This window comes from Arachis hypogaea, chromosome 11 (assembly GCF_003086295.3).
Source record: "Arachis hypogaea cultivar Tifrunner chromosome 11, arahy.Tifrunner.gnm2.J5K5, whole genome shotgun sequence".
NCBI lineage: Eukaryota > Viridiplantae > Streptophyta > Magnoliopsida > Fabales > Fabaceae > Arachis > Arachis hypogaea.
In genome coordinates, this window is record NC_092046.1 from 101,100,403 (window position 1) to 101,111,374 (window position 10,972).

Here is a 10,972-nt window from a genome sequence, read left to right on the forward strand (position 1 = left end):
AACTACCCAATTAGATGAAGATTGAAAGCTTTCTAGTAAAATCAAGAGAAAAGATAGAAGAAGAATAATGAAAACTAACATTGATCCATCAAATTACAACAGAGCTCCCTAACCCAATGAAAGGGGTTTAGTTGTTTATAGCTCTGGAAATGGAAAGCATAGATGGAGAGTACATTCTGAGAATTAAACTAAAAGTTGCAGAGAAAGTAAAATACAGAGAGTAGTTCTCAAATTTCCAACCCCCATATATACTACTCTTCTGATCTTCTAGTTGGTTCTTCAAATCTTGGATATGGGCCTTTGGATCTTGAGTTTGAAGCAATTATCCTCTTCAGTGGGCTTAGCTTTACTTGCAGAGAGAAAGTGTGAAGTAGGCAGGGAGTTTTAGCTTAGGACGTTAGTGGCGTTAACGTTAAGTGAAAGTGTGGGTTCGAGAACGTTAGTGGCAGTCACTTTTTTCACTAACGTTCCTAACCCAAGGATGATCCACGTTAACTTCAACGTTAGTGACACCAACGTGATCACTAACATTGCCTCTTGATCCTTCGCATACGTTATTGGGACTTACCTTTTCCAATAACGTTGAGAATCCCCCCTTCCCTACGTTAGAGTTCACGTTAGTGTGGCTAACGTGACCTTTAACGTAGGCATGCCAAATCTTCAAAAATATTAGTGACACTTACCTTTGTCACTAACGTTTCAAAACGCCCCTACTTCCCACGTTAGAGTTCACGTTAACTAGGTTAACGTGGCTTCTAACGTGGTGTTGATAGCCATCTCCAACGTTAGTGACAAAGGTGAGTGTCACTAATGTTGGCTCATCATTCTTTCATCCACGTTAGCTTCCACGTTGACTAAGTTAACGTGGAAGTTAACGTTGCTCATAGTGGCTCATTCCAACGTTAGTGACAAAGGTGAGTGTCATAACGTTGGCGATTCTTGCTCCTTCCACGTTAGCTTCCACGTTAACTAAGTTAATGTGGCAACTAACGTGGCTCAAAGTGGCTTAGTCCAACGTTTGTGACAAAGGTGAGTGTCACTAACGTTGGCCATTCTTTTGCTTCCCCACGTTAGAGTCCACGTTAACTGAGTTAACGTGGCTCTTAACATGGCCAATATGAGCTTGGTCCAACGTTAGTGACAAAGGTGAGTGTCACTAACGTTGGCTTCATTTTCTTCTTCCACGTTAGAGTTCACGTTAACTTAGTTAACGTTACTCTTAACGTGGGCTATGATGGCTTCGAGGACGTTATTGGTGATTACTTTTCTCATTAACGTTGCAAGTTAGCTCCCATTCCACGTTAGTGGTTACGTTAGTTAGACTAACGTGGCTGCTAACGTGGTTCTTCCTTGCTTCCTTTGTCCTGAAATCAAGCAATAGAGTGCATCAAAGTTCTAATCCAAATCATGAGACATGCATCATCCAATTTGTCATTCAATTTTTGCATAATTCTCATGAAATCATGTAAAGTGCACAATATTTGCTTGAATCAAGATGTGAGTGAAATTCTACCCAAAACTTGCTTATTTCCTAAGAAAGTGCATGAAACTACCCTAAAACCATAAAGAAAAGGTCAGTGAAACTGGCCAAAATGCCCTGGCATCAGTTTTTAAATGTTGAATAAGGAATTTAAATGACACGAAAATAAACTAACAATTAAGAAAAGTCCTAGCAAGGATTGATAATCGGAATTTCTATCCTCATTATCAATGTCAATTGTGATGGTAAATGTAAATTGCACTCACTTAGTTAACCTCTAACAATTGAAGGTAAGTCAAGTAAGAAAATCAACTTGAATTCACAAGTCCTAATCAAAGACTAGAGTTAGTGAAGCTCAAGCCAACTAGCTAGTTTCAATCACCAACCAACAAAAGACTTTGACAATTCAAGAGTCTCTAATCAATCAATTCAAGCTAAGAACATAAAAATCTAACTTAAAATCCTCCCCAGCATTTTATCAAACACTTGGAAGGCACAACATAAAAACATAGAAAAGCAATAAGAGATGATGAAATCCAAATAACCAATTGAAAGCATCAATAACATAAATTGAAGAAAGCAATCATAAATATGAAATACCTCAAATTGCATTAAATAAGAAATTGAATCTAACATGAAGAATTCATAAATCAAATTGGGAACATAAAATAATCAACAAGGGTAATAAATAAACTAGAATGCTAAGACAAATAAAAGTAGAAGAGAAACCAATTAAACTAAGATAGAAATTTGAAATTGAGAATAGCTAAACCTAAGAACCCTAAAACCTAGAGAGAGGAGAGAACCTCTCTCTCTAGAAAACTACATCTAAAACCTAAAATTATGTGAATGAAAGTTGTGTGAATGAATGTGTGTTTAGTCTCTACTTGTCCCCTGGCTTTAGTCTGCGTTTCTGGGCCGAAAACTGGGTCCAAACTCAGCCCAAAATCACCCCAGCGTTTTCTGCGTTTTCTGCACGTGGCGCATGTCACGTGTGCGCATCGTTTTGCAAATTTCTTGTCACGCGTACGCGTCGCTTGTCTTCTATGCTAGGCACGCGTACGCGTCGCCCATGCGTGCGCGTTGATGTCAGCTTCTCAAAACTTCATTTTCGCACGTTCCTTCCACTTTTGCTTGTTTCCTTTCCATCCTCTAAGTCATTCCTTCCCTATACAACCTGAAAGCACTCAACATACAGATCACGGCATCGAATGGTAATAAAAGATAATTAAAATTGACAGTTTAAAGGCCTAGGACACATGTTTTCAACTATATCACAGAATTAGGAAGGAATTGTAAAACCATGCAAATTATAAGAATAAGTGAGCAAAGAATTGATAAAAACCACTCAAATAAGCATAAGATAAACCATAAAATAGTGGTTTATCAATCTCCCCACACTTAAACATTAGCATGTCCTCATGCTAAGCTCAAGGAGATAAAAAGAATGAATGGGGGAAAGTAAAGCTCATGAGATGCAACCTATGAATGCAACTATATGCTGAGATGATTCTGCCTACTTGGTTAAAAGTAAATAAGCTCTTTAAGACAGAAATAAATCAGATTCCACTAATTCAAATATTACAATAAAAGACAAGTAAACTTGTAAGAAGATAGCTCATGAAAGCAGGGAACATAGAATCAAGCATTGAACCCTCACTGGTAGTGTATATGCACTCTAATCTCTCAAGTGTCTAGGGTTAATCAGTCTACTCTTCTCTAGTCATGCTTTTTAACTTTTGTTCTTCATCTAACCAATCAACAAATATTTATTGTACCAATGCAAACATCATGAGGTCTTTTCAAGGTTGTAATGGGGCTAAGGCAAGGGTAAGGATATATGTATGGCCAAGTGAGCTATAAATTGAATTTTTGACTAGCCTAAGTTCTCACCTAACACACACACACACTCTATATAATTCTAAAATCATGCCTAGCTACCCAAAATTTTCACTTTTGCATCACATACTCATGTATCAACTTTTAATTTTACCACATATGCATTGATCTTTTATTAAACTTAGCGTTGGGGTAATTTTGTCCCCTATTTATTTATTTATTTATTTATTTATTTATTTATTTTAAACATGAACATTAAAGCAAACATAACATATCAATGCATATGGTTTTTCTGGTTTCACATGAGTGTGCACCCAAATTCCCAATAATTAAATAAAGTGAAAACACAACACATTCCCTATTAACCCAGGTTTTCCACAATTCCCCATACTTAGTTAACACACTATCTTAAGCTAACCAAAGATTTAATTCAGGTAATTACTTGTTTTTCTGCTTAAGGTTAGTGATGTGGCAATATAAAGAATAAATGGGGATTAAAAGGCTCAAAGTGGCAAACAAAGGTAATCGAAATAGTAGGCTATTTGGGATAAGTGAGCTAATATCAAATGATGGCCTCAATCATATGTATGCATGTAAATACACTAAATAATGGACATATAGAATGGAACAAAATATAGATTACAATCATAAGGAAGAAAACACACAAGAAAAAATATTATGGTTAAATAGTGTAACCATGTAATTAAGCTCAAAATCTCACAAGTTGTGTGTTCTTAGCTACAAACCATGTTCCAAATACAATCTTCAAACAAGTTTAACACAAAAAGTTTTAATTTAAATTAGTGAAATACTATAAAAAAGGTCTTTAAAAAGAAAATATTACTTCAACCAAGTAGTAGCTAATTAATGCATAAAATTAAACAAACATGTAATCAAACATGCAAATGCAACAATGAACCACAAAGAAAATTAAACATTGGTGTTGAAAAGAAGGTAACTAACCCACGGAAGTCGATATCGACCTCCTCACACTTAAAGATTGCACCGTCCTCGGTGCATGCTGAGATGTGCAAGTGGGCGGGCTACTCCAACTGATGCCTTTCTCCAAAAATTTTACAGATGGACTTGTCTGTTGCCCCATTGAGAAGCTTTCCCTTTCTCTTCTTCGGTGGCCATCCTAAAAGAAGAGAAAAAGGAAGAAAGGTAACCCAAAAACAAAGATAGAAAACAAATAAAATATGGTTGGGTTAATGCCAAATAATGAGGGTCCCAATTACATGGTAGTTACAACATGCAAGTGAGAAGACAATAGAAGCAAATGGCATATCAATAGTGCGAAAAATTGCAACAATGGGGAAGAGATAGTGGGTAATGAAAGACAGTGTAAGTGCATGTCAATGCAAAGGAATACAAGTATCAAAAAAGATCAACATTGACTTAAATAATATTATTAGAATGGTGTTCTGATGAGCGGATATTTTATACGCTTTTTGCCATCATTTTCGTATAGTTTTAGTATGTTTTATTTAAGTTTTATTAAGTTTTATAGGTTTTAGTGTAAAATTCATATTTTTGGATTCTACTTTGAGTTTGAGTGTTTTTATGCAATTTCAGGTATTTTCTGGCTGAAATTGAGGTCTGGCTGAAATTGAGGAGCTGGAGCAAAAGTCTGATTCAGAGGCAGAGAAAGCATTACAGATGCAGTTCGGATCTGACCTCCTTGCACTTGAAAGAGCTTTTCTGGAGCTACAGAAGTCCAAATGGAGCATTCTCAACGGCTTTGGAAAGCTAACTTTCAGAGCTTTCCAGCAATGGATAATATTCCATACTTTGCTTCAGAATTGAAGGTCCAAAACTGGCATCCAACGCCAGCCTTTTGCCCTATTCTGGCGTCCAAGTGGGTTTTAGTACTAAAAGACTGTTACCCTTTTTATGTAATCCTTAGTCAGTAGATTAGTATATATAGAACAAGGATCACCCTTGTTTAGAACCTTTTGACACTTTACATGTTTTTATAATTGTATTTTCTACCAGTATGAGTTTCTAAACCTCCTAAGTTGAGGGGAGGAGCCCTGTTGAGTTTTATGGATCAATAAAAGTATTAATGTTTCTCTTCAATCCGTATTTGATTCAATTCTAAGATGTGTCTTCATTCTTCAACTTGATGAATGGGATGACCCGTGACAATCATCTTCGTTCTTCTTTCTAAGACCGTGTTCATGACAACTACCCATGTTCTTCTTGGGTTCGTGTGACTACCTAACTAGAAAGCATTGAACCACTAGCTTGATTATACATCTCTTAGACGGCTAATCCACGACTTCGTTGGGGACTTCTCAAGACATCAGTTCTACCGAGGCATGGGGATATTAGGGTCTCTGTGGTAGAGGATAGAACCCAAAGACGCAGCATTCTCTGATCTAGAAGATTTGACCTTGTCTGTGGCATTTTGAGTAGGATCATTAAGAAGAATGGACTGCAGGAGCTTCACCCTCAATCAGAATGGATCCAGACTAACCTTGGGGTTCAGATCTGGAGGAGCATTGGTAACCTCTCAAGAAAGGCGTTGATCACATACAGCCTTCCATAGAAGAAATCATTCACAATTGAAGAAGACAGTAAAACCAAAGTTAATCCAGAAGGACAAAGCATCTCCAAGCCTTAACCACCTTCTTATCATAGTTTACACAACTTCTGAGTTCTGAGTAACGTTATCTCTTTATTTTCTTTTATGCAATTAAACAAAATACCTACTTCATCTGTTCACCTGACTAAGATCTACAAGATAACCATAGCTTGCTTCAACCACAATCCTCGTGGGATCGACCTTGACTTGCTCAGTATTACTTGGACGACCCAGTGCACTTGCTGGTTTGGTTGTATGAAGTGTGGGAATTCATACGGCTATCAACAGACTGTGGAGCTGTCCGAGTTTGATCTAAGGTACGAAGCTTGGATAGCAATTAAGTCACAATACCTGGCTGATTTTGTCACCGAGTACACCAAAATCCCAGGAGATCCAACTACATGGAACCTATACATAGATTGGTCATCAAACAAAGTCGGATGTAAGGTAGGTGTCATTTTAGAAAGCGACCAAGAAACTCGGATAGAACTCTCCCTAAGGTTCGAGTTCCTTGCTTCCAACAATCAAGAAGAATATGAAGCTTTACTTACTGACTTGAAGCTAGCTAAAGAAGTGGGGCCTGAGAAATTGATAGTGTTCAGGGATTCGCAAATAACACCTTCGCAAATTAGCGGCACCTATCAAGCCAAAGACCCCCACAATGAAGAAGTAATTGGATGAAGCCTGAAGACAATTGACACACTTTCCAGAAGGAGAGGTCCGACATATAGCCCGGTAGTCTAATTCCCGAGTTGATGACCTCTCCAAGCTAGCCAACATCAAGCCAAGGGCAATAATAGAAGTCTTTTTCAGGAGACTCTACAAACACCATCAATATCAAAAGAGGAATACAATCCGGAGATATTAACCGTATCCAATCAAAATTTAGGATGGATGACCCCTATGTGATAAAAAAGAAGCCAGAAGGCTTATAAAAGAGGTGCAAAATTACACATTGGTCCACAATATTCTATACAAAATAGGTATCTCAACACCCCCTCTTGAAATGCGTCCCGACCTCCAATATAAAGGAAGTCTTAGAGGATGTACATAGTGGCATATGTGAAAATCACTTGGGAGCTCAGTCACTAGCCAAAAACGTAATTCGAGCTGGCTTCTTCTGGCTGGCCTTGCTAAAGGAAGCGGCCGGATTCGTCAAGAAGTGCCTACCTTGTCAGAAGCATGGCACTTCCACGTTGCACCACCCGAGGAGCTCAACAGTGTTACCTCGCCATGGCCATTTACAAAATGGGTTCTTGTTCTGCTCGGACCATTTCTGCAAGCTCCAAGACAAGTCAAATACCTTATAGTAAGGATTGACTACTTCACTAAATGGATTGAGGTAGAACCCTTAGCAACCATCACCACCCAGAGAAGTAAAAAATTCTTATATAAGAACATTGTCACGAGGTTTGGAGTTCCACGCTCTATCACCACAGGCAATGGGACTCAATTCATTGACTCAACCTTTAGGAATCTGGTGGCCGACCTAAAAATAAAACACCAGTTCACATCGGTAGAGCATTCCCAAGCTAATAGACAGGCTAAAGCCGCCAACAAAGTCATACTGGTCGAGTTAAAGCGTCGACTACAAGACGTGAAAGGAGCTTGGGCCGACAAGCTCCCTCAAGTCTTGTGGGCATATCGGACTATCCCACACTCAACAATGGGGAAGTCACCTTTTCGACTTGCTTACGAAATAGAAGCAATGATCCCCATAGAGATAGATGAAAAATTACATAGGGTCATATTCTACAATGAAAGAGCTAACATCTAGGCACAGAAAGAAGAGTTCCACCTTCTCTCCGAAGTTTGAGAAAGAGATCAGATTAGAGAGGAAGCTCTAAAGCAAATGATGAATTTAAGATACAACCAAAAGGTGATCAAAAGGAGCTTCACCACCAACAACCTCATCCTGATTCAAAATGACATCAGAATATAGAAATTAGGAGAAGAAAAGCTGGCTGCTAATTCGAAAGGACCTTATAAAATAGTCAAGGTATTAGGCAAAGGTTATACTACAAAGTGTCCGACTTCAAAGGGCGAGAGCCCCCGAGGTCTTGGCATGCATATAACCTAAGAAGGTACTACAGCTAAGTAGCAAACCTTGCGCCTAGGTGTACTCTTTTTCCCGATTCTAAGGATTTTATAATGAGGCACCAGCGCAAGGGCTAGAAGTACTCAAGCCCCTAGTACATAAATCTATGTAAAGGAATTCCTGAAATATCAAATTCCCATCTCTTTCCTTAAAAGTTTTCCATTTAAAACCCATTAATTTAAGCTCGACAAACCACAAAAATATTGCTCAACCTAAAATGGTCGGCAAGATGAAGCGACGAGGTACAAATTAATGTAAGAAGTTACACAAACAACTCGTATAAAGCGACCTCAATGAGATCGGATAAAAAACGAGCTGTAAAAGTAACTTGATGAAAGACCTACTACTCAAAGTCGGAATTATGAAAGGAAACTAATAATTCGTAACAAAGTTGATGAGATCTAAACATCAAGCAAGCTATATTCAACTACAAAGAACATAAAAGGCCTAAGATTCTCGAGCCCGACCTCTTGAAAAACTCGGATTCAAGCAGGGACGTTGTTCATACTCTGACCCAAATTATAAAGCCAGGCCCAATAAAGATAAAGGGCCCAACCCAAGAAGGTGGCCTCTATCCCGTACCCCGACCTCTTCGAAGAGGTCCGACACCGACAAAAGGGGCAACTTATCTTTACCTAAGTAAGTAACTGCTTCTCCAAATCTCTCCAAATATCTCTATCTTCCGATAGATTCTAATAAATTCCCAAGATAAAGGAAATAGTTATCCATCAATAAAGATGGAACTACTCCAACAAAGATAGTTATCTACTCTACTATAAATACACTGACACTCCTCAGGTATACTCACGTTCTAATCTACTAAAAATCTGCCGAAAACCCTTGCTAACTTAAGCATCGAAGTCTCTTACCCTACCACTCCCTACCTTCTCACGAGGAACTCGGACAAGCGGCACCTCTGATGGGATATTTTTGTGGAAAAACGAATTTCTCCAAAACACCCAAATCTAACCGGCAAGTGCACCGGGTCGTATCAAGTAATAAAACTCACGGGAGTGAGGTCGATCCCACAGGGATTGATGGATCAAGCAACTTTAGTGGGTGATTAGTTTAGTCAAGCTAACATTTGTGTGATAATTGATGCAGCAGAAAGTAAATGACAAGGAAAATTAAAGTGCAGAAAGTAAATTGGACAGTAACTTAAAGAACAAGGAAGTAAAATAGCAAGAATCTTAAATTGCAAGAAAAGTAAATTGCATGAAAGTAAAGGAGACTCGGTGCAGGGAAATTAAATGAAAGCAGTAAATCAAAGCTTAGAACAATTGCAAGGAAATTAAAATTGCATGAAAAGTAAATTCATATCACAGTGGCTCAAATGTAAAATGCAGAGGAACAAAAGTGCTGGAAAGTAAATTGGGAACAAGGAGATCAGAGAGCAAAGTGACTGTGCTTAATTTGCAGAAATTTAAAAGGATGTTGAAGATCTCAGGAGTGGATCCTTCCTTGATTCAACAAGAGAAAAGTTGGAGAGAATTAAAAAAAGATTGCAGAAGAAGTAAAGAGAAGTTGCAAATAGAGAATGAAAACAGAATTCCTTCCAATCTCAATTCAAGATTCAAAACAGAAAATGAAACTCAGAGAGAGAGCTCTGTATTCCTAATGCTCCCTAGTGGAGCTCGCCTCCCTCTTCTCTCTATTCGGGCTTACTTTCTAAAATGAGAATGATGCCTTATATAGGCATTTTTACAAAATAAAAACAAATTATAATTAAAATGAAATTTCTATTCTAACTATCTCTTGTGCCTTTGAGTGGTGTCAATTGGGCCCTTGCTCTTGATGGAATTGGGTTGATAGAGGCCTTGGTTGATTGCTCTTGGAGTTTGGAGAAGAACCGAATTGAACCGGGTTTGGAATCATGAAAGCTTGAGTAAAAGTTTGAGGCAAACTTTTACTCCAACTTTTCACATCAGCCACCCTCTTTTGCTGATACCAAGGTTGGGGCAAAAGTTAGGGGTCAAACTTTTGCTCCAACGTTGGCCTCCCCTAGTGCATGTATGTGACGCTACTTTGTCCTCTTGTCAACGTTGCCAATTTTATGCCCACTATAGACTATTATACATGGTTGGAAAGCTCTGAATGTCAGCTTTCTAACCCAATTGGAATCACCTCAATTGGACATCTACAACTCAAGTTATGCTCCTTTGAAGAGGACAGGGTCGCTGGCTTTGGTGCCCAGCATTTGAGGTAAAGTTTGCCTCAAACGTGGTCGAAAACGCCAGTTTTGGAGGCTCAAACGTATTGTCCACCCCATACTATTATACATTGTTGGAAAGCCCTGGATGTCTACTTTCCAATGCCGTTGGAAGCACATCATTTGGAGCTCTACAGCTCGAGTTATACTCCGTCGAAGGTGCAGAGGTCAGTTGGCCTCACTGCAGGTTGCCACCATGTTCGTTTATGCTCATTGCGGGGCAGTTTTCTCCCTCAATTTTAGTGTCCACCATGCAGTGCCATATATGCTTGGAAAGCTCTCGATTCCTACTTTCCATTGCTTTTTGAATCATCTCATTTGGAGCTCTGTAGCTCAAGTTATTCTTGTTGGAAGTATACCCCTTGTATGCCTTGTGGCGCCAACGTTTGCCAAAAAGCTTGAGGCAAACGTTGGCGCAAGCTTTTTCTCCCCTGGGTGTGTTGGTGTGGCGCCAACGTTAGCCAAAAAGTTAGAGGCTAACGTTGGCACAAACTTTTGCTCTCCAGGGTGTGTTGTTCATGCGCCAACGTTTGCCAAAAAGTTAGGGGCTAACGTTGGCGCAAACTTTTTGTCCAAAAGTTTGCACAAAAGTTTGAGGCTAACTTTTGCTCCAGCTTTTTGCTCCCTGGTTCATTTTCACTTATTCCAAAAGTTTGAGCTAAAGTTTGAGGCAAACTTTTGCTCAAACTTTTTGTCCTTTCTTCCTCCTAGCCATTCCTTCTTGCTTCAACCTTTCTCCAAGCTTTCTTCACCTATCAT